The sequence below is a fragment of the Bos indicus x Bos taurus genome, chromosome 15 (genome assembly GCF_003369695.1).
Source record: "Bos indicus x Bos taurus breed Angus x Brahman F1 hybrid chromosome 15, Bos_hybrid_MaternalHap_v2.0, whole genome shotgun sequence".
In the NCBI taxonomy this organism is placed as follows: Eukaryota; Metazoa; Chordata; class Mammalia; order Artiodactyla; family Bovidae; genus Bos; species Bos indicus x Bos taurus.
The window spans coordinates 60,298,859-60,322,251 of NC_040090.1; the positions used below are offsets into that span (position 1 = coordinate 60,298,859).

At 51.1% G+C, this 23,393-nt stretch overlaps 1 protein-coding gene across 2 annotated transcripts in view; it reads left to right on the forward strand.

Moving 5' to 3' along the window:
• DRD2 (dopamine receptor D2) overlaps nucleotides 1-23,393 on the forward strand; it is a 70,657-nt gene that overhangs the window by 33,508 nt on the left and 13,756 nt on the right. Inside the window, exon 1 of one of the 2 annotated variants that reach the window (XM_027563704.1) lies at nucleotides 9,057-9,160. The exons of the other annotated variant lie outside the window; for it this stretch is intronic. The gene's annotated coding sequence lies outside the window, so the exon portion shown is untranslated. Of the gene's footprint in view, nucleotides 1-9,056; nucleotides 9,161-23,393 lie in introns of those variants that run through there. 2 annotated transcript variants of the gene reach the window in all.

The window sequence follows — 23,393 nt, forward strand, 5'->3', positions numbered from 1 at the left end:
GCCCTAGCTGGGCTGGAGCTCGCGTGGTGGCAGGTGGGAGGACACTGAGGGGAAAGTCTTGGAGCTGCTCTAGGGTGGCCACATGTCCCTGTTAGAAAAGGAAACTGAGGCTCAGAGGTCACATGGCTGGAGATGCAGGGCACAGCTGGCCTCCTGTGTCCATTCTTCTGTCTTGTCCCCAGGTATTTACCCAACTCCAGAGCTCTGCCTGGGTGCCAGGTGATGATAGCAGAATGGCTGGCTGACCTGTGTGTTCTCGGAACTCTGAGAAAGCTGGGTCTTTTCTATCTTTTTTCTTCCCCCCAGAGTGTGATAGGGGAGCCTTGAAAAGTGGTAAAGTTTTCTTTGTCTTGTTCTCACAGCCACTTCCATCAACCAGGCCAGGCCTCCTGTGCAACAGGGATGCAAATTCAACAGGAAACCTGAAAGAGTGGGCCAGGAAAGGTGCGGGAGTGGGAGACGATTTTACGATCATTAAAAACAGCCTCTCAAAGCCATGCACTTGCCAGCGCAGAGCAGTGGGCACAAACGCGGGGACAGAGGAACGGAACGTTCCTGAGCTGGGAGTGGGTCTCCGGCCCTCGGCCCATGCTGCTCCCGGTCCAGGCCCCGGGTGTGGGGGAAAGGCTGCTGTCTTTGGAGGCTGGAGCAGAGTTTGGACTTTCAAGGGCTTGACATGCTACCGGGTCCATCCCGGTGGGTTCTGAGGGCTTCTGCACAGATCTGTGTCAGCTCAGTGTTCTGGCTCTGCTGCAGTCCAGGCTGCCATGGGATCACAGGAGGCCAGTCGGGGTTCTGTGACCCCAGCCCGTCAGCACGGGCAGCAGGCGGGCAGGCAGAGGGGACCGTGTGGATGGTCCCGTGGAGCTTCTCCCACTTCAGAACACAGAGAGCATGGCTCACTGTAGTGACATCATCACCTTCACAGACACCCACTTCTAAATGGTGCCCCCATGACAACACAGCTCCCAGGGCTTCCTTCAGTTTGGTTGTGCTTTACCAACCAGTGGCCTGAGGCCTGGCTTTGATGATGGCAGAAGAAGTGTGGGCTTTGGGGAGGCCAAGGGACCTGGCTGAGAACCCCAGATCTGTCATTTACCAGCTGTGTGGTGGTCAGGAAGTTTCTGGGGGGAATGACAGGCGAGAACCGTGTGTGCATGTGTGCTAAGCCACTTCAGTTGTGTCTGACTCTGTGCAACCCCATGCCTTGCAGCCTGCCAGGCCCCTCTGTCCATGAGATTCTCCAGGCAGAAATACTGGAGTGGGTTGCCATACCCTCCTCCAGGGGATCTCCCTGACCCAGGGATCGAACCCACATCTCTTAGTCTCCTACATCGGCAGGTATGTTTTTTACCTCTAGCACCACCAGCAGCACGTTATTCCAGGAGAAATGGCATTCTGCTTTCTGTCTTCACACATTGGCATGATAGATGCTACCTGATTCTTCTTATTTTCATGATGACTTGCCTAAACCTGTGTTGTGAAGTGGGGTTGTTGTACTGACTCTGGAGGACTCCTGTGAGGCCGAGTGGTGAGACGGGTAAAACCTCTGAGTGTCTTGCTTTCCAAGCACTTGGTAGGGGCTTCACAGCCCAGTGGACAAGAGGGACTCTGCTACTAGACACACCCAGGCTTCACTTGCCCACCGTGCTAATTGTGACTCCCTTAGACTCCCCTGCTTCGTCTGTAATGAAAGAATTAATAGAATTTACTCCTTAAGGTGGTTTTAAGAATTAGGAAAAAGGAGTGTAAAGTGTGCAACACAGTACTGAGTACACAGTCAACAGTCAAGAAACAGTAGCTGCTATTACTATGACTGTTGTTGTTGTTGTAAATGAGAGCCCATTTTCTCTAGCACTTTCAGCAGTCCCATTTCTGACCCTCCATGACACAGGGGTAGACAATGGTTTTCTCAGCAGAAATGATTATAAAAAACACTTGGACGGCGAGGGTGCCTGGGTAATTAAGGGTGGGATACGTGGACCTCAGGCTCAGAGAGCAGTTCCAGGCGGAACTGGAGCTAAGACTGTCCATTTGCTTCCCGTGTGTGAAGCAGAGTCCACATGTCCCAGCAGAAGCAATCCAGGAAGCCCCAGGAGGAGGAACGGAGGACAGGCAGAGAGAAAAACTTCCTGGATCAGGACAGTGGGCAACTCACTGGAACTCACAGACTGAGGCCCCTGGAAAGGCACCGGAGCCTTGGCTGGGAAGCGCCTCCAAGCCAGGCGACTCTCAGCGTCTCTGTATCCAGCACGGGCTCTGGGGACAAGCTGACCTTGGGTGGAGATCTGCTTCCACCGCCTTCCAGCTGGGACTGTGCGTACATTGTTGACCCTCTGTGGGCCTGACTCTCTGTCTGTGCTGCATCCAAGGAGAAATGGATAGGGGACCTCCTCTTTGCTTAGGAGGAGTTCTGACCTCCTGTCTGCTGGTGGGAGCTATGGCCGTGCCCCTTCAGCCAGACACCTGGGTACTGGAGATGCCACCCATCTGACCATGCAACACTCCACACCTGGACGCCTGTTTTTGGTTGATATAATTTTAGACTTTCTGAAGAGTTGCAGAAGTAGTACAGAGAGTTCTCTTCTGCCTTCCACCTAGCTTCCCCTAATGTTAGCGTTCTATCTAGCCACAGCACAATGATCAAAACTAAGAAAGTAAAGTTTGTTCAGTGCTATAATTAAATGGCAGGCTCCACGTGGCACAGCAGTAAAGAATCCACCTGCCAGTGCAGGAGATGCATGAGATGTGAATTTGTTCCTGGTTTGGGAAGATTCCCCTGGAGAAAGAAATGGCAACTCATTCCAGTCTTCTTGCCTGGATAATCCCATGGACAGAGGAGCCTGGTGGGCCACAGTCCATGGGGTCGCAAAGAGTCGGACACGACTGAGCGGCTAACACTATTACTACTAGTACCCATTTATGATTAAAAAAAAAAGTCTTCAGAAAATGGGCATAGAGGGAATCTACCTCAACATTATAAAGGCCATATACAAGAAACCTACGGCTCGCATCATACTCAATGGTGAAAAGTTGAAGGCATTTCGTCTAAGATCAGGAACAAGACAAGGAAGTCCATTCTCACCCCTTTACACAGCAGAAGCCCTCTTGCCCAGCATGGTTGATCGGCCAATTGAAAAACTTCATTAAAGAGAAGATGCATTAAAAATGATACTTCAGACATTTCATTGTACCTTAGAATATTTATGTCCATTAATTTACCAGGCTTTTGGTATATATTTTGAGTTTTTTCTTTGAGTATGAATCCTCCTACTAGAGTTTTGCCTCATCTTATTTGCATTATATCCCCATAACGCTTTAGCTACAACTTCCAGTATTTTTACTTTTATTTTTCAAAGCAGAGCAAAGATTTAAACTTACAAAAGAATATAAATGTAGACTCCTGGATTTCAGAATTTTTTGTGTTATCTTATTCACACATAGCTAGTCAGTATTTTTTTAAAGCAATTTTTCTTTATCAAAAAATGTCCCCAGTCCATTCAAATTAGTTTTTATGGAATCAGTATTTTAATTTGGTATTCATGCCTTATTGTTCATTAAACAGTGAACTAGATTAATGGCAATTAGAAGGAAAACTAGCATGGGTGGGTTTGGGAACAGATGTGCCGGGAAAGCAGACAGCTCCCCAGGTGTGCAGGGAGAGTAGCAGAGCATGGGTTCCTACAGTGGACAAGCTGTGTGCCATGGGTACCAGTCAGCATCTTTTCCTGAGAGTGAGAACTAATTCAATGGGCCAGCAGCGTGGAGGGTCTTGGAGAGCTTTCAAAGTATATGATCTTTCTGGCTCTCTTCCCACCAGGAGGTGGAGTCCACGCCCTTCCTCTTGGAGCTTGGGGGGCCTTTGTGACTGCCCTGATGAGTAGAATGCAGTGGAAGTGGTGCTGCGTGAGGTCCAAGGCAGCATTTGGAATGTCTCTGAGGTATTTGCAGGCTTCCCATAGGACAGTCGCTCAAGGAGGGAGAGAAGAGAAATGCCCTAGAAGCCCCAGCTGCTTGAATCTTCCTAGCTCCAGCACCAGACCTGTAAGTGAAGAAAACTTCGAGACGACCCACATCCAGGCACTTTCTGACAGTAATTGCATGAGAGACCCTGAAGCGGAACTGACCCACGGACTCACCAGCTTTGTTAGTAACTAATGACATCATTACTGCTTTTCTTAGATGAGTCTGTTTATTTATTTATTTCTGGCTGTGCTGAGTCTTCCTTGCTGTGCAGGCCTTTCTCTAGTTGCTACGAGCGGGAGCTGCTCTAGAGTTGCGGTGCTCGGGCTTCTCATTACGGTGGCTTCTCTTGCTGCAGAGCATAGGCTCTAGGGCTCCCAGGCTTCTGGAATTCAGTGGTGTGGCCCCTGGACTCTAGACCTCAGGCTCAATAGTTGTGGCACATGGGCTTAGTTGTTCCTCCGCATGTGGGATCATCCCAAACTAGGGATCAAACCCGTGACTCCTGCACTGGCAGGTGGATGCCTTACCACAGAGCCATCAGGGAACCTCTGTCAGTACTGTTTTTAAACCACTATTTTGGAGTGGTTTGTTAGACAGTGAGGACCAAAGGACTTTCACTGTTAATCCTTTATACATTTTGAACTTTGAATCACATCGATGTATTTCTTGTTTAAAAAAGTAAATAAAACTAAAATTATCCACCCCCCTCAGATAAAGCACATGATCTTTCATCTTAATTTCATTGTTACTTGTGGGGCTCCCACTTCAGGGCTAGCATGTCCCAGATGCTGGTGGTACAAAAGAGGAATAAGATATAGACCTTGCCTTGAAAGAGCACAGGAGATGAGAAGACACAGACTTGCAGGTTTTGATACCACAGATGCCAAAAAGAAAAAAATCTTATTGTGAAATCCTAGATAGCATATTCAAAAGCAGAGACATTACTTTGCCAACAAAGGTCCGTCTAGTCAAGGCTATGGTTTTTCCTGTGGTCATGTATGGATGTGAGAGTTGGACTGTGAAGAAGGCTGAGCGCCAAAGAATTGATGCTTTTGAACTGTGGTGTTGGAGAAGACTCTTGAGAGTCCCTTGGACTGCAAGGAGACCCAACCAGTCCATTCTGAAGGAGATCAGCCCTGGGATTTCTTTGGAAGGAATGATGCTAGCGCTGAAACTCCGGTACTTTGGCCACCTCATGCGAAGAGTTGACTCATTGGAAAAGACTCTGATGCTGGGAGGGATTGGGGGCAGGAGGAGAAGGGGAAGACAGGATGAGATGGCTGGATGGCATCACTGACTCAATGGACGTGAGTCTCAGTGAACTCCGGGAGTTGGTGATGGATGGGAAGGCCTGGCGTGCTGCGATTCATGGGGTCGCAAAGAGTCGGGCACGACTGAGCGACTGATCTGATCTGATCTGATTTGTGAAATGGAAGAGGAATAAACAAGTAATCCTCCCTTAAAGCAGATCATGGAAGGCTTCTTGGAGGAGGTGGCATCAGAGACCACAGGTGAGAATGGAGTTTGAAGAAGCAGGGATCACTGAGCATCATCCTCTCAAGGAACTCAAGATGGTAGTGTTCTCTGACAAGGATGCAGATGGTACCAGCTGTTCACTGTCATTAGCATCCTCCCTGGAGGGGACAGGACCCCTGGGCCTCCCCTCCAACAACTAAACCCTGGTGTATTTGTTAGAATTAACAGATAAGGGAGGAGGGTGGGGCGACAGAACCAGTCTTCCCTTGGGGAAGCCCAGCACTTCACAGAGTGAAGAAGGCAGCGGAGATACCTTGCGGGCACCTCTTCTAGCTCAGTAGCGGCGTGGCTGTCATGCTGGTACATGAGGCAAACTACAGACCTCGGTTTGCCACATGCCGGGAAGATGGAATGTTTTGTCTCAGCCTGTGATATGCACCCCATTTGCCGTAGAGATTACCGCTTCCTGGGCCGCAAGTGTAATTAGATGATCAATCACAGAAAGTCTAAAGCCAAGGCAGACTTGGGGGAGAGACATTTGTTTTACGGTGTCAGTTCGAATATCAGCTGGGCAGAAAGGGCCCCAAGAGAGGCTGTGCTTCAGAAACAAGGGCCTCCAGCAATAGCACAGAAGCCTTCAGGCAGAACGAGGAGTGGTAGGAAAATCTCAGCTTTGTCCAAATAGCACTGGTGTTTCCTAAAGCCTCCCCAGCCCTGAGGGTTCCCATCTTCCTGCAGCCACCAGGCTTAAGGGTGAGGATCAGGTGGGGAGATCCTAGAGTACTGTTCAGACCAGTCTGTACAGTTCAGCAATGTCTCTGCAACTCAGTTACCCCGGATACCGTTATAAAACAGGGGCTGCAAACTTAAATGTATGTGCGGCCTGGAAAGAAACGTAACCTGAGTGACACCAGCTGGGTGCAGGGTTGCAAGGCTTGATGAGGGGGTTTCCCTGATGGTCCAGTGGCTAAGACTCCATGCTCCCAACGCAGGGGGCCTGGATTCGATCCCTGTTGAGGGAACTAGAACCCACATGCCCAAACTAAAGAGTCTGTGTGCAGCAACAAAGACCGGGCACAGCCAAATAAATAAATGAGATTGGTGGGCGCTGTGCCCAACTCTTTGGAAGGGGGAAGGAGGGGGAGGAGGGGAGCTCTGCCAAAGCCTTGGGGCCTGGCCCCTTGCAAACTGGGATGAGTGGGGAGAACGCAGGGGGTGAGGAGCAGAGAGTAGGGATGTAGCTCCCGCCGCCACCTCCATCCTTGGAGTGCAGAGACAGTCTCTTCCCCAAAGCTGGCCCCTCCTCTGGCTGGGCAGGGCCACTGCTTTCTTTAGTTACTGGGTACTCGGTGTAAAGGGGGCCGCCTCTTTTGACCCCAGCTTGTTGTTCCCTTGTGAGAATGCTGACCCAGTGTTTCCAAAATCCAGTGATTCTTTTGATGAGAACCTGTATTTTCATGTGACATCTGCAAAGTTTAAATATTGGACACAAGTTGCAATCTTTCAACAATGCAATGTAAGCCCAACAAAACCTATCTGCAAACCAAATGTGGCCCAAGGCTGCCAGTTGGCAACTTCTGGTATGAAAAGGTTAGCTAGCCAGTACTGGGTCTCTGTTGCTGGGCTGGCAGAAACATAACCAAGGAGTCGGCAAACTTGTGACTAGAAAGGATTTTACCAGCCGGCCATTGCCAGCTTTCACTTTTCCCATACAACAAAATAGATGGATCCTGTGTTCTGGCATGTTCTGGCATGTTCTGGTGTGTTCTGGACTTTTTGTTGGGCTAATGGGCTGTCTCCTTCCTTTCAGAGAGGACTATGGCTCGGCTGTTAGGGACAGGAAGTGGGGGTGGACACCTACTTTAATGACAGACAGAACCACTGCTGAACTCCTATTCTATGCCAGTCACTGTGTGAAGCGCCAACCACATGCATTCATTTAATCTGCACAGCAGCCCTGTGAGATTCGATACTATTTCCATGTTAAGATGAAGAAATAGGCACAGAGAGAGTAACTCACCCAACGTCACCCAACCGCAGTGGCTTATGCACACAGCTGTATCTGCCTACAAGACCCATGCTCCTTATACCAGGGGGTGAGTCTGGGTCTAGAGCGAGGAGTGAGTTCTGTGGGACCAAGCCCTAGAGGCCCCCAGGAGACAGCTGCCTTTATTTCCCTGCAGACAGGCTTCCATCATGAGTGTGTCCGGAGTCTTACTTCACCAGGCTCTTAGGGCTCAGGCTGGAGCCCACAGGAGGCCCTCGGACCCTTCACAGCCTTCTAAAGAGGGAAGATGCAGTCCAGGCCATATCTGTGTTTCCTCGGAGTCCTGGGTGCCTTTCGGCAACCGGACGTTCTGGCATGTTCTGGCCGGGGCTTATGGCATGCAGCTCATTTGGAGGAAGAGAGCCAACTCTGTTTCTTGGATACCCAGCAGGTTAGACTTCTTGGACAGTGATTTAGTGTGTGACAGCACGAGGCTTGTGGGGAGAAGCTGAGGTGCCTTGGCATCAGTGGGTTATTTTCATGAACTTGGCAGCTCCAACTAATCCCCGAGGAGAACTTCCCCTCCCTCCTGCCACAGCCATCAGAGCTCGGGGAGCTGTCACAGCCTCATGACTGCTAATTCATCTTCACTTAGTGCATCAAAAGGCTGGCAGATTTATCAAATAGGGTGGGTGCACGGGAAGTTTGATTAGCGACGTTGTGTTGTTTGCCCTGTTGGGCTGAGAAAACTTAGCTGCTCTGTGTCCCAGGAGTCCTAAGACAAGACCGAAAGTATTTGTGTTCCGCCTCAGATACTCTCAGGATCAGAAGCTAGAGTGAGAACTCCAGCCAGAGGTGTTTCCTTAGTGACTTCCCCGAGGGGCACCTTCTCCGTGTGTCTCTCCTTCCCTCCCTTCCTCTGTCTCCTGACTCCATAGGTGGGTTCCCAGCTGAGCAGGGTTTCTGGTCACATCCCTCATCCTTTGTGGCAGAGCAGCTCTGCCCCCTGGGAATCCTCTATCTCACACATCCCTCCTGGACCCGGGTTATTGGCTTCTGCTGTTGTCTCCAGCCTTGGCCTTGTAGCCCGCCAGGCTCCTCTGTCCACGGAATTTAGAAAAGAAAAGCCTCCCCTAAAAGTCGTCTCAAGGAGCAGCATCACACAAAGAAACCTAACACACCCTATGGCCCCAGGCTGTTCCCTGAACAGATGTTCAGGACACAGTCCATGAGCATGTAACCTGCGATGTACAAGCCTTCATCAATATCCAGGGGAAAGCGAGAGCAGAATGTCAGGCTTAGAGAGCAACACTTATAAAGAAAGGATTATTTCCAGGGTGAACGGGCTGAGTGGGGACTGGATGTGCAGATGTATAGACTGGATGTATAGACAGCTGAGCAGGAACGCACACATGTCATCTATACACCCAGGATCTATACTCCTGGATGCCTGCTGTTGCTTATCTCTGCTGACATATCTCTAGGGGAGATGAGCATACACAAGAAACTGGATAAACTCAGGTTAGACTGAGGAGAGATACAGAGCCTCCAGAGTCTCTTTAGCTGACTAGCTGATGATGACGATTATAGAGGCCATGATGGTAGCTAATACCTGCTATTTATTGAGCCCTTTGTAGGAGCCACGGAGGCCATGTAAGGTCAAGCTGGGGGCCGATCTAGAGACCTTAATGGCAATCCTGGTAATGAAAACCACCAGCTTCGTGAACTTGGGTGAGTTTTTTCACTTTTCTGGGTCTTAGTTTTTTGATCTGTAAAATAAAGGGACTATATTAGATAAGATTTCTTTGACAATCAAAATTCAATATTCTATACTTTTTCCCCGTCAGGAGAATAGGAACAACTGAATGTCTCCTCTGGGCTAGAGACTGTGCTAAGGGCTTGATGTATCTCATTTAACCTTCAAAATAACCCCACAGGGAAGGTGGTCTCACCGTGTTTTAGAGCTGCACTATTGCTGTCAACGCCCACCAGCCCTACCGACATACATTAACTCTTAGCAAGCTGGTATCCTTCTCAATAGGGGCTCCCCAGGTGGTGCAGCAGTGCAGAATCCGCCTGCCAAGGCAGAAGACTCAGGAGACCCGGGTTCGATCCTTGGGTCAGGAAGATCGCTAGGAGAGGCAAATGGCAACCCACTCCAGTATTCTTCCCTGGGAAAGCCTATGGACAGAGGACCCTGGTGGGTTACTGACCATGGAATTGCAGAGAGTGTGTCCCACGACTGAACGACTGAGCAGGCACGCACGCATGTCCTTCTCAGTAGATGCTAAAGATATACATGGGTTTAAGACAACCTCTGCCCTGAAGGCTTCACAGACCCATTACAGAGACTGAACAGATACCGAAGCCAGGAAGTACCAAAGAATATGTACAACAGCGAGTGAATCGTATCAGCCCCCAACTCTCTAGTGGGGATGTCTGTGGGATCAATTTACAGATGACAAATGGAGGTCTAGGTTGAAGTGCTAATAGTTCACTAACATTTTATAGGACTTTAGACTTTGTAGGACACTTTGAAATATATCAATTTACATGATTATTTCAGGTATGACTGCTCTCGTTAAATTATCTATTATTAAATTGAGAATTAGGGAAGTAGCTCATCTAAGGGAACTGGATTATTCTTCTGCCTGTCAGACTCCAGCAGGTGGATGAAATAATCCAGTGCTGATGGTGGACTCTCAGAGTCCCTAAGGTCTCACTGGATGTCTGGCCCTCCTCTGCCTTAGAGAGTTGAGACAGCCCATAGCTGTTTTATCCATAGTATTTATCAGGAGGGTTCCTGGCCAACTAGAGTTTTCCTTGAAGTCAAGGTGGCTGCAGATCCACGTGGGACACCCTGAGAAGACTGTAACCAAGGTCACCTGCCAGGTGTCCCCAACATCTCATGGCTTTTAGCTCAGGGCTGGTTGCTGCTGCTGCTGCTGCTAAGTCGCTTCAGTCATGTCTGACTCTTCGCGACCCCATGGACTGCAGCCCACCAGGCTCCTCCATCCATGGGACTTTCCAGGCAAGAACACTGGAGTGGGGTGCCATTGCCTTCTCCGACAGGGCTGGTTGGTGGGAGCCAAATGTTGGCTGTGACTGGAGTCCCTCCAGAGTGTTCAGAGGATTGGGGGCCATTGAGAAGTAGGAGGTCTCTTTCTCTCAAGGGCACTCATGGCAGCGTGGGTCTTTTGCTAGTGGTACCGGTAGGCACTGACAGCAACAGTGCTGCCCTGCGTGGCCCTAAAACAGGGTGAGACCGCCTTCCTCATGGATTATTTTGAAGCTTAAACGAGACGCACTGAGCCTTTAACATAGTCTTTGGCCCAGAGGAGACCCTTTTGCTGGGACCTGGCAGAGTTCCACACCCCCTACCCCTGCCCCCAACAGTGATACTAGTTTCTGATTATTGAGCCTCTTCTTGACCCTTCATTTTGCATTTTCTACATTAATTTCACAATCACTCCAATGAGGAGGGATTTATTGTCCCCATTTTACAGATAAGAAAACCGAGGCCCAGAGTTATGACATTGTCAAGGCCACAGTGCTCGCAGATGTTGGAAATGAGACTGAAACCCAGGTCTATCTGTTTGATTAAAAACAACCAGGCTGCTCTCCTTCAATCCTCAGGATAGAAGGAAGCCCCTCCTCTTTCTTCTCTGGTCATCACTGCTTAAAAAAACCTTAATGTTGAGGACAGGGATGGGGGAGGGTAACGCAGTACCAGTGGGAACACAGCTCACCATCAAGGCTCTGTGCCCATCACCGACACTGCCCTTCTGATCTACCGCTGTCCTGTGGGAGAGGAAGGTGAGGCTCTATTTGAGACCCCCAGCCTTTTGCTGCAGCAGGGAAACTGCCCCCCACTGCCTTCTGTGACTGTGTGGTGCGCCCCTCCCCTGAGTGAGGTGCCAGCAGCCCGGGGCGGGGCTGGGGGAGTGGAAGGGGGCACTGGAGGCCTGGACCCGCAGTGCCCCACCCCATGGAAGGAAAGGAAATACAGGAAGGACAGGAGGAAGGTGGGGTGCCCTGGCCCAGAGGGATGAGCCTGGAGGCAGTCGACACTCTTCCCTGCCATGCAGAATCCAGCGTGTCTGTCCTCCTCTGCCTCACTTGGTCCAGGCAGCCTAATGCTCTGGAGACCTCTAGAGTGCTGTTTTCTGGAAAGCATCCGGTTGCCTAAAGGCAGTCAGGACTCTGAGGAAACATGGGTGAGGCTGGGACTGCATCTTCCCTCTTTGTAAGGCTGAGAGGGCTCTGAGGGGCTCCTGTGGGCTTCAGTCTGAGCCCTAATAGCCTGGTGAAGTTACTGACCCAGACTCATCCCCTGGTATAAGGAGCGGAGCCTTGGTCCTGTAGGCAGATACACCTGTGTGCATAAAGCACTGCGCTTGGGTGAACTTGGGCAAATTACCCTCTCTGTGCCTGTTACTTGGTCTGCAACACGGAAATAGTATCTAATCTCATAGAACTGCTTTGTGGGTTAAATGAATGCATGTGGTTTGTGCTTCACACGGTGACTGGCATAGAATAGGAGTTCAGTAGTGGCTATGTTTGTCATTAAAGTGGGCGTCCCTCTTACCTCCTGTCGCCATTGTCCTCTGTGAAAAGGAGATAGCCCATTAGATCAAGGAAAGGTCCCAGAGCTCCAGCTGTCTTGGACAGGGCACAGCAGTGATGGGGAAAAGGAGACGGTCTATCGGGCCCCCCCACTCCCGGCAAGAAAGGAAGTCAGCATTTATAATAAGGGAGCAGGATGGGAAGGCTGGTTTATATCCAGGTTGTTTAGGGGGGAGAGTGGGTGATGAGAGCTAAAGAGAAAGTTAGATTTTTAAGAAACAGTTATAGAATATTGTAAACATGCACACAATTAGAAAGAATAATATAATGAACCTCAATGTATACATCACCCAGCTTTAACCATAATCAGCTTACAGTGGATTTTGTTTCATCTGTTCCATCTCATCAGATAAATCCCAGGCATCATATAATTTCAACTGTAAGTATCTCAAGTGTGTTTCTTTAAAAGATAAGGGCTCTAAAGCGATGAACTGGAATGCCATCGCCACAGCTAAAACTTGTTATCAGTAACTCCTTAATATCATCCAAAATGTACTCTTTAAATATTCAGTTGTCTCATGAATGTCACAAAAAGTTGGTTTCTTTTGAATCAAGATTCCAGTAAGGTCCACACGTTGCAATTGGCTGATAGGCGTTTAAGTTTCTGTTATTATGAAGGCTCTCTCCCCACCCCCAGCTTTTTCTATTGTGTCCTTGCAATTTAATTTTGGAAGAAACCATACCATTTGTTCTGGTTCATTTTCCACAATCTGGATTTTGCTGATTGCATTCCTGTGGTGAAGTTTTACCCTCCATTCGTCTTTGAGATACAGACGCCAAACAGCTATTTGCCTGGGAGTCCTCAAGTTATAGCTTGCTTGCCACCACACCCAACCCCCCACCCCCATTCAGAAAGGGCTTTATCCTTTGTGGAAAAGAAATGTCCCTGGTGTCCCCTGAGCCAGCCTGCTGGGGCTGAAGGATGGGGGGAGTCGGGAGAGGGGCTTCCAGGCGGTCTCCAGCATATGACGGATGTGGGCTTTTATTTGGACTGGCCGCTGTCTCTGTTTTTACGAACAGGGACGCCTTTTCATAAAGCAGAACAATTTTCTACCAGATAGCGAGGATTGTTTTTCATCCTTCAAGAGCAATAAGGTTCAGGATTTGTCTCCCTCTTGACTTTCAAGAGCATGTTTTCTCAATTCTTTCCTGAAATTAAAGTAAAGGTCAAGGAGGCTGGTCTGAGGCCCGGTCGTCCTTCCTCTCCAGCTCCTGCTGCTGAATTCGGCAGCTAAGTGGGGTTCTGCCCACTGAACTCGGGTGACCCAGCCCGGCCCCGGGGGGCGAACCGAGCTCCATTTCCCAATTCTTTTCTTCCTGGGGGAAGCTTAAGGAGGAAGAGGAAGGAAAACGGAAAACAGAGCCAGCCTGTGGACTGCCTTCTGACTTTAGACTTCCTGAGCAGCTTCTGGAGGTTTGGTCCCCACAGGGTCGGGACCCAGAACCCCACAACTGCTGCCTGGCTTCCCACCTGCCCTTCTGCATGTGAGCTCCCCCAGGGATCGGCACTGCTGAGCGCTGAGAAGTTTTTTCATCAAAAGGCAGAGCAGGCAGAGAACGGTGCCGCCGCCCCCCACTCCCCACCCTCTCCCCACACTGAGTCACTCCAGCTAACAGTTAATTAATTTGTGACACTTTGACAGTTTGTGAGGAGACTTTTTTTTTTTTTTTTACGGAGCCATCAAAATCCACAGAGACGGGGTTGTCAGGCAGAGATCCGTTCCCGCGTGCGCCCTTCTCTCTTCTGTTAGACATAGGGACCCTGGCCCAGCCCCCAGGAGACTTGGGGCGAGGCCATGATGCCCTGACGGCCTCTCCCAGCACTTCAGACCCAGGGACACTCGGCCAGGCCCAGGGACGCTGGCCGCCTTGGGGAGAAGCGGAACCTCAGAGGGGGCGTCCGAGAGGAAGCCTCAGAGAGGAGGAGGCTGGTTGCGTTCTGCTCTGGTCTCCTGCTTTTACTCAGAGGCCCCCTTCCCCAGCTATGGGAGCTGTGGGTGCCTCTCCCTGGGACGCCCCCACCCCCACTGCAGTTCCTCGGATGGGCTGGCCCTCAGCCGTGCCCTGCGTGCCCTGGGAAGGCTTTAGAGCTTCCGGCTGGTGCTCAGTGAGGAGCTGACTCCTGGCTACCGCCTTGGCCGGCTGTGACTTCACACCCACAGGGGGCGCTAGTCTGGATGCCGCCGCCAAACCCTGGGTCCCCAGGCCTTCCGGTAGACCAGAAGCCCTCCCCTCCAGCCTCTGTGCTCCCCTTTCTACAGAATTCTGTAGAATCTCCCCATCCATCTCCAGACACACCTACACTCACCTTCATGGGGTGTTCTCTTTTTTCTTTCAATGCTTCTTAAACCTGTGTGATCACGGATAGCCTACATGGATGACTCCCCAACCATCTGGACATTTAACCCCAGCTACCTTGTGACTGGGACCCAGGGGGCCAGGGAGCGATCTCAAAGGAGGCTCCTGGGTACCCCTTGAGGAGAATCCAGGGGAGAAACAACAACCAGGGTAGAGAAAGACCAAGGGGCTGACTCCTTCACACCGGAGTGAAGCACTACCTTCCGTAGACTCCTCTCAGACATTTAAGGCGCACCTGGCGTAGCCAGGCGCCGTGTTGGGAGGCGAGAAAGCCACGCTGAGTCGAGACAGGTGTGAGTTGTACACTGGTGAAGCCCACACTTTGGCAAAAACAGACACCAAATAAATAATTAGATAAGTAACAGCTTAATTTTACCTGTGATAATGCCACCAAGGAGCATGTGCACCGGGAGAGCTTGAAGTAACAGGATGGCTCTGTGCTGGAGCATCAGGGAGCCTTGCTGGGGAGGGGCTGCCCCGAAGGGTGAGAAGGAGGAGGACCTGAGCCAGGAAGGGGTCCTGAGCCTGGGTGGGAGGGCTGAGCAGGGAAGGACAGGAGACACGGCAAGTTCAGTCTGAGGCTCTGGTGAACTGATGTTGAGTGAGTGAGCGTCCCGGGGTAGCTTCTGTTGGCTCTGAGGTGGGAGATGATGCCTGACCACGTGTAACTCCAGGGCAGAGTGGGACCAGCTCACCAACTTTAGAGGTGGGGTAACTGAAGGCCCTCAAAGGCCCACCCTCCTGGCTCCAGCTGGGTGGGACCAGACACAGCGGGACAGCAGGGATGGGAGGGCTTCCCCCAAGTTGTTGCACACACTCTAAGGAGCCCTGGGCAGTTCTCCCCACAGATAAGCGGTCTGAGTTCTGCTGCCGAGCTGCCCTGTGGGACTCTGGGTTGGGCCAGGGAAGCTTGAAAGCTTGGAGGAGCACTAGGGGGTGGGGTCAGTGTGGCCTCCCCTCCCCCTAGGCCACTGCAGACGGGTTTACCCACTAAACCTTTTCCCAAACAAGGTTCCTTGTTTGTTATTGTTCAGTTGCTCAGTCACATCTAACTCTTTGCGACTGCATGGACTGCAGCACGCCAAGCTTCCCTGTCCTTCACAATCTCCTGGAGTTTGCTCAAACTCATGTCCATTGAGTTGATGATGCCATCCAACCATCTCATCCTCTGTTGCCCCCCTTCTCCTCCTGCCCTCAATCTTTTCCAGCAGCAGAGTTTTTTCCAATGAGTCAGTTCTTCACATCAGGTGGCCGAAGTATTCAGTTTCAGCAGCAGTCCTTCCAATGAATATTCAGGGTTGATTTCCTTTAGGATTGACTGGTTTGATCTCCTTGCAGTCCAAGGGACTCTCAACAGTTTTCTCTGGTACCACCATTCAAAAGCATTGATTCTTTGGGGCTCAGCCTTCTTTATGGCTCCTTATAGCAGTCCAGATCTGTCCCCCTACAAGCAGCACTGAGTTTCTGGGAGGAGGGAGGCAGCCACGTGGGCAGCCATGGGGAGAACCTAGGAATTTCTGGGAGCTGGACCTTGTCTGAGCCCCGGAGGGTCCCTCTCCAACAACTGCAGAAAAGCAACTGGGATTCTGTCTTCCAGCTGCTGCTGCCTGACAGACTCGCAGCCTCACCACCCAGCTCCCCTGTGTGTGTGGGCCTGGGATGCTGGGAAAGATGCTCAAGGCCAGGAGAGGCTGAGCCCTGGAGCAGCATTCATTCACCCATTGCACCAGCCCCACAACTCAGTCTCCCCTATTCTTCTCCCCAGTATGCCTCCATCTCCACTCCTTCTGCCCTCCCCCATTCCAAAGACTCTTCCCCACCGTCCCACCCCCTCCCCCAGCTCAGTAGCCTTTCTGCTCCTTAGCCTTTCCAGGTAAGACGGGACTGCACCTGTCAATGCTCCATGCCAGCCTTCCTAAGATCTGGGTGTGGAAGGCTCTTGAGGCTGCCTGTCCTCGGGCCCTGGGCACCCCCTGCCCTGCAGAGGCCGCTCTCCAGGGTCAGTAAGTGAGGCCTTGTTCAGGGACTCTTCTCCTTTTTCCTTTGGAGAAGGAAGGAATGGAGTTGGGGTGGGGGCTTCTCCCCCCCTTCCCCTCCCACCCTTCCTTCCCAGAGCTGCCTGAGGAGCTGGAGAAGTGCCCACCCCAAGTCACAGCCTGGACCTTGGTCTGGAGGCACAGAGGGTGACCTGAGTCACTGGGGTTGTGGGGAGGAGCCCCCTTACCACTCACTCCCAGTTCCCACCCAGCGCCAGCAAGCTGCTTTTGAGATGCAAATGCGAAGCACCTCCCGCCCCCCCTTCTTTTTCATTGAAATGCTTCAAGTCTCAGAAAAGAGGGAAAAATGATGTGTTTAAGACAGCAGTGTCTCACCCGCCATCGAGCCCGGTAAGGAATTGTTAAATTTTAATTAGACAATTTGACTCCTTCAAATGCCAACCTCCCAGGGGAGGATGCAGCCGGGAAACAGGTTGCCGAGTGTTCCTCACCCCTTCCTCCCAGCCCGTGCCCTGGAGTTTCGCTGGTGGATGGAATCCAAACCAGAGATCAGGATCCTCGCCCCTCTCCTCCCTGACGCCTCCAGCTCTCCTCCAGGGTCCCAGGCACCCTAGCAGACTGACCCTGTTGCCCTCACTCTGCTGGGCTAGGGACCAGGGCGACCACTGCCTCTCCATCCTTCCTGAGAGGAAAATATCAGGCTGAGGCATCAGCCTCGGACTGTGGAGCTTCAGAGGAGTTTTCCCTCTTCCGACAGACCTCTTAGAAGCTGTTTCTGTTTACAGGCTGGAAAGTGACCTGTAGCTCAGCCCTCCTCCCAGCTGCCCTGTCTGCCCATTTCCCACCCCTGGGCAGGGCGGGTCTGAGCCTGGTGGGCTGCTGGCCTGGGCCCTCTCGGTGGGCCAGTTCATCCCCAGGTGGCTGTCTGGGCTCATAGAGCACTTCTCAGCTTGAGAGCTAGCATATTTTCAAATTAGAGCACACATACAAAATGCTAACGGTCAGAAAGCTGGTAGTGTAATGGCAGAGGCCCTGGGGGCTGGACAAGCCCAGGTCCACAGTCCACTTGCCCTGATTGCCCCACGCAGCTCCATCCTCCTAGACATCTCCTGAGGAAGCTCTGCTTCGGAGACTCTGAAGACAGCAGGTATCACACCAGGCTGGAGTCAGACTGGCCATTAGGGAGAACTTGATGGAGAGGTCCTGCCTTCCAACGCAGGAGACATAGGAGACGCCGGTTTGATCCCTGGGTTGGGAAGATCCCCTAGAGTAGGAAATGGCAACCCACTCCAGTATTCTTGTCCAGAGAATCCCATGGACAGAGGAGGCTACAATCCATGGGGTCGCAAAGAGTCAGACACAACTGAAGTGACATAGCATGCACGCACGATGGTGCGGTGCTGACCACCAGCGTGGATGATTCTGAAAGATCTTTCAGTAGGTCTTTGGCCTTCTACGAGGGGTGGGGCAGTGAGTCCTGAAGACACACGAGGCCCGGGTGAGCTCTAGCACTCTGACGGCCAGAGGCGTGCAGGCACCCACATAGATGGGGTCTTCCCTTGCTCCTGGCTCCCTCCACTTTCCCCCACACTAAGGCAGTTAAGGAAGAAGAGCCCAGGTGATGCTAGAGCACACCTGGAAGCCTTTGCTGGTGAGGCTAGGGGTCAGGGCATGGTTGCCACACCCCACAGTTGCCCCTCTGCTGGTGAGGCTGGAGGTCAGGGCATGGTTGCCACACCCCACAGTTGCCCCTCTGCTGGTGAGGCTGGAGGTCAGGGCATGGTTGCCACACCCCACAGTTGCCCCTCTGCTGGTGAGGCTGGAGGTCAGGGCATGGTTGCCACACCCCACAGTTGCCCCTCTGCTGGTGAGGCTGGAGATCAGGGCATGGTTGCCACACCCCGCAGTTGCCCCTCTGCTGGTGAGGCTGGGGGTCAGGAGCAGTGGTTGCCCCACTTTGCTGCCCAGGTGAGGATGGTACTTAGGGGAAGAGGCCGTGAGTGAGGCCTGGTATCTGCATGTGTCTTTGTCAGCTCGTTTGGGCTGCCTTCATAAAACACCCAGACTGGGGGGCTTCAACGAGAGAAATTACTTTTCTCATGGTTCTGGAGGCTGGGAGTCTGGGACCAGGGGGCTAGGGTAGTCAGGCTGTGCTGAGAGCTCCTTTCCTGGCTGGTAGAGGGCTGCTCCTCACTGTGTGCTCACATGGCAGGGAGAAAGAGGTCAAGCTCTCTGGTGTTTTTCCTTATAAGGGCAGCCACCCCTACCCTCAAGCTTTCTTGTTGGCTCAGAGCCTGAGAAAGAATCTTGGCAAAGACTCTGCCTGCAATGCAGGAGACCCGGGTTCAATCCCTGGGTCGGGAAGATCCCTGGAGGAGGGCTTAGCAACCCACTCCAATATTTTTGCTGGGAAATCCCATGGACAGTGGAACCTGGCAGACTACAGTCCATGGGATCGCAAAGAGTCAGACATGACTGAGTGACTAACACACACATCCCTACCCTTATGAGGACCCTTACCCCCTTGACCTTCTAATGACCAAAGGCCCCATCTCCAAATAGGATCACGCTGAGGGTTAGGACTTCATATGAGTTTTGTATGAACACAGTTCAGTCCATTGCAGCAGGCTCAGATCATCCATCCCTCTCCCAGAAGACAGAACCAGATAGTTAACCCCCCCAAGAGCTTAGAAGCGGCCATGACCATGCATGTGTTTGGAGTTCACTGAGTGACATTGATTGGGGACTGCAACCTGGAGCTTTTATGCATGTGGCAGGTGCCACCTGGGAGGAAGATGGAGGTGGCATGTGGAGGCTGGTGAGCAAGTTGATCATATTCTCATAATCCCAAATCAACATGCTTGTTCTAACAAAAAAAAATTTTTTTTTCAATAATTTGAGATCTTACTTATCTGAGGTCTTTTAACTGTAAAAACAATTCTCCTTGGGTTATACAAAAAGCCTAACTCTTTTTTAAAAAAGAGCAAGAAATGTGGACCATCCTGGCATATCCAGGGAGCCAGCTTTGTGTGGTATTTCCCACCTATAGGAACCCCTGATCTCACCTGGCTGGTCTCACCTGGCTTCTCCAGACCCAGGGCCAGACCAGACTTACCTAGAGCTCTCCTCTCCCCCAACAGGCACAGGCTCTGACACAGATGAAGTTTGAGGGGCAGGGCAGGGGCAGGAATTGGAGGGGTGCCTCTGGAGTGAGAAAGACCACAGCCTGGCTTCTCCTTTGTTCTATCTTCTGACGGATGCCCCTGGAAGCCCTGGGCAGAAGGAAAAGAGGAAGGGCTGGGGCTGGAGCTGGAGCAGGGGGAGCCTGGGGACCAGCAGGTTTTCTTAGAAAATTCCTCCTGAGAAAATGCCAGCAGAGAAATGCCTGCAGGTCACTGTTTTATGCATTCTAAGATGCGGATCCTCTCCGACATTTTAAAGTCTCTGAAGTCATAATGCCTTTTACAATCAATGCCATCTAAAAGCTGTATTGGAGTTTGATGGCATTTTTTCTTTCCGAGTGGAACATAAGACAACGGTGCACTTTACTTTTAATTCTGTCTTGAAACCTAGGAAATACGGCAGTCTCCAGTGAGGAGCAAGTGGCCTGGGAGAGCTGGTCCTTTCAAGCCAGCTGCTACCCCATCCCAAGGGTCTTTCAGATTTATCCGGCAACCACAGTCTGGGAATACACTTTACCTTTTCTTTCCTTCACTCCTTCCCAAGGGCTCAACTGCTGCATCTCAGAATTTTCTCCTCGTCTAGTGCCCACTTTCCAAGGATGAGCGGCCAGGTGTCACAGGAGGAGCCCAGCAGGTCCTCTGACCTTGATGGGCTGCATTTGGACAGCACCTGTCACTTCATCTCTTGGGGGTCTTAGACTTGTTGTCTGATTGCTTGTTTCTTTGGATTATTTTGCTTGGTTTGTTTTCTCAAAGGTTTGATTTTTCCATGAGGGTTTACCTGTGCTGGCCACATATGCATCACCTTACTCAATCCTCACAACAAAAACTGCTGTCCCTATTTTGCAGATGGGAAAACTGAGGCTTAGGAAAGCCAAAAAATATGGCTAAGATGCTTGAGTTAGGAGAGCTACAGTTGGTATTTAACCCAGGTGTTCTGGTCTCCAGCTCCTATGTTATAGCAGTGTCTCTCTGCCAATAAACCCCACCTGTGGGGGTGGATTTGCTGATGTCCAGATCCCAGATCAGTCTGAGAGCCAGCCGGGCAGCCCCTATGGTTAAGAGATGTCAGCCCCGCCCCGATTAGGAAGGTTGCTGAGGACACAGAAGAAGCTGGAGCTCACTCTGAGCACTGGTTAGCAGGGTCTACAGGTAATTAGGCATGTTCCATACTTTCCCATTTTTTTCTACAATGTAATTATGTTACATTTGTATCAGCAGAAAGCTACAAGAACAATTAAGAATAAATGTTCAATTTGAAAATTAAATGCATGAGGCCTTTCCAGCCTTTGGCAAGACTTACTCTGTGGAGTAACCAGCACCAAAGGGGAGTAAGTGTTACCCCCAGCCACCACCCCTGCCCCCCATCTCACCCATCAATACTCACATTTGCCATCAAAATTGCACCCATAATGTACGTCTCAGTTGAAGTTCTCCCCTCTCCAGGAAGCCTTCTGTGAACACTCCAGCTGTGCCCACGCACACATGCTCCCTGGGGCCTGAGCATCACTGTATCCCCAATAGATCTGCATGTTGCCCTCCTCCTCTGTCTGCCTTCTGGAGACCAGCGTGTAACACCCATGATATTCTTGGGTTGCATCTCCCCTTTGTCACTTGTTGATCTGATGGGTTACATTTCAAGTGTGGAGGGATTTTCTGCCCAGTTGGACTCACCCTTTGATTCAGTTCTGAAACATCTGTTAAATACTTACTGTCTGCCAATCATATCATTAAGAGTCAGAAGGGAAAAGCAAGATAGTATGCTTTTTGTTTATCCCACGAATAAGATGAGGCATGAGCAAGATATGGTGTAACCCTGGAGATGCTTACACACACACACAAATGAACCAAATAGACACATGAATGGAGAATGTTCCAGAACAGAACCATGAGGCAATGCCTTGGGAGCCCCCAGGAAGGAGGGAGATGGTCCAACCAGGAGAACTTGGAACAGATTCCAGGACAGGAGGATTCTGGGAGGGGCTTGCTTTGAAAGACATGTAGGACTAGCCAGTAGGGGCAAGGGAAAGAAGTTTTCCAGGTACTTTTCTGATTCGTAGAGTGAGGATGAGAACTACAAGCCTTAGAGGTTATTTTGAGGGTAAATGAGATAATATATCTAAAAAAGAAAAAAACTTGGCAAACGATCACATCCTTTGCCGGCAGATGAAGCTGTCATCATATGTAGGGTCAGAATCGTGCTGCAGAAATGAAAGTCTGGTTGGGCATGGAGAATGGGTGGGATGGGAGGGACAGGGGGCTGAGAGTCCCCAGCAGATGCTGCTGGCTCTACAGAGGAAGGAACCAAAGAGGTGGGAGCAGGGCAGAGGCGCAGTCAGGATCGTGGGGGAAGGGAGTGTGTCTCTGATTTCTCAGGCCCCTGACAGTGCTCGGCACAGTGCTTTCTGCCCAGCAAGCTCGATAGATGCTGATGGAGTAAATGAACAGCGGGAGCAGCCCCTGCTGCCTGATCAATACAGACATGCAGGTCTCCTGCTGTGGCCTCCAAATGGGAAGAGGAGCCAGTGGGCTTTGCAGAGGGCAGCCTCCACATGGCACAGTGCTTCGCTCCCTTGGCATTCCATGTCACTCCTCATGGAATTAGGCATTTTGCTTTCCCCTAAGAGGCTCCAGAGTGGTGGTGCTGGGTTGGACATCATCTACACTCTGCTGAGAGCTGGCAGAGCAGATGTGTTAGCGAGGTGAAGCTGGGCAGACTCTTCTCCAGGGCGCCCCTCTGACCCGTCGAGGCTGGTGTGCCCTCCTCCCTGATTTGGATATAGTACCATGTTCAGACCTATTGGAATAAACTGCTGGATTTCAAACCCGTTCGGGTAGCAAAACACCCAGAAGTTGTGGAGCTCTGTATGGAATGCCTTGAAGTACTGTTCATTTAGTTCCATTGTGTGAAATAGGAACACTTTTGTTAGCAGGAGAGCCAACTGTATTATGTGTGCATTATGTTTCAATCACAACCAAAACACAGGCTGTCAAGCTCATCCATGCCTGCTGCCTCTGAGCCCCTCCGCTTTCTTTTTTCAGGAAGGAGCATCTCCAAGCCGCTCAGAGCCCAATACAGAAATCTGAAGTTATCCTCGTCTCCTTCTTTCCCGACTTGCCTACTCCCACTCCCACCCCACATCTATCCAGTGATCAAATTCTATGAAATCGACAGGTTAGCTACTGACTCTGAACATGTCGCTCCATGTTCATCCCCACACCATCATTCAGAGGACCACCATCTCTTATCTGAATTACAGTCACAACCTCACTTCCTGCTAATATCCCTGCTGACTGCACAGTCAGCAACTTTTCCTAAAAACAAATCCAATGGAGTCATTCCTCTGTACCTGGACTTTCAGGGACTCCAAGCTTATAAGACACATTCTGCCCCATGAAGAGCCCTCTGGTTTAATTTTCCCCAGCTTCTCCATCATGCTTTACAGTTTTAGCCAAGCAGAATTGATTGCTATTTGGGACCACATTGTGTTCCCTCTGGCTGGGACATAGCCCCTGGACTCAGTTGCCTGGCTCACTCCTGTGTCTACTTCATCTCCAATGACGCCTCCCTCAGGAAGTCTTTTCCCTCTGAGATGAGATGCCCATTTCTCAGGGCTCTCAGTGCACAAAGGCACTCATAAGCTCTTCCTGGAGTCCCTGCAGCCTCCCAGCTGGTGACCTGCCTCTCCACTTAACAGCACCCTTCTATTCTCTGCACGGCAGTCAGCCTCTTCTCTCTGAAAGGCAAATCTCATCATGTGGCTCCTGCTGCCCTTGAGGTCAAGTCTAAACTCCTGGAGT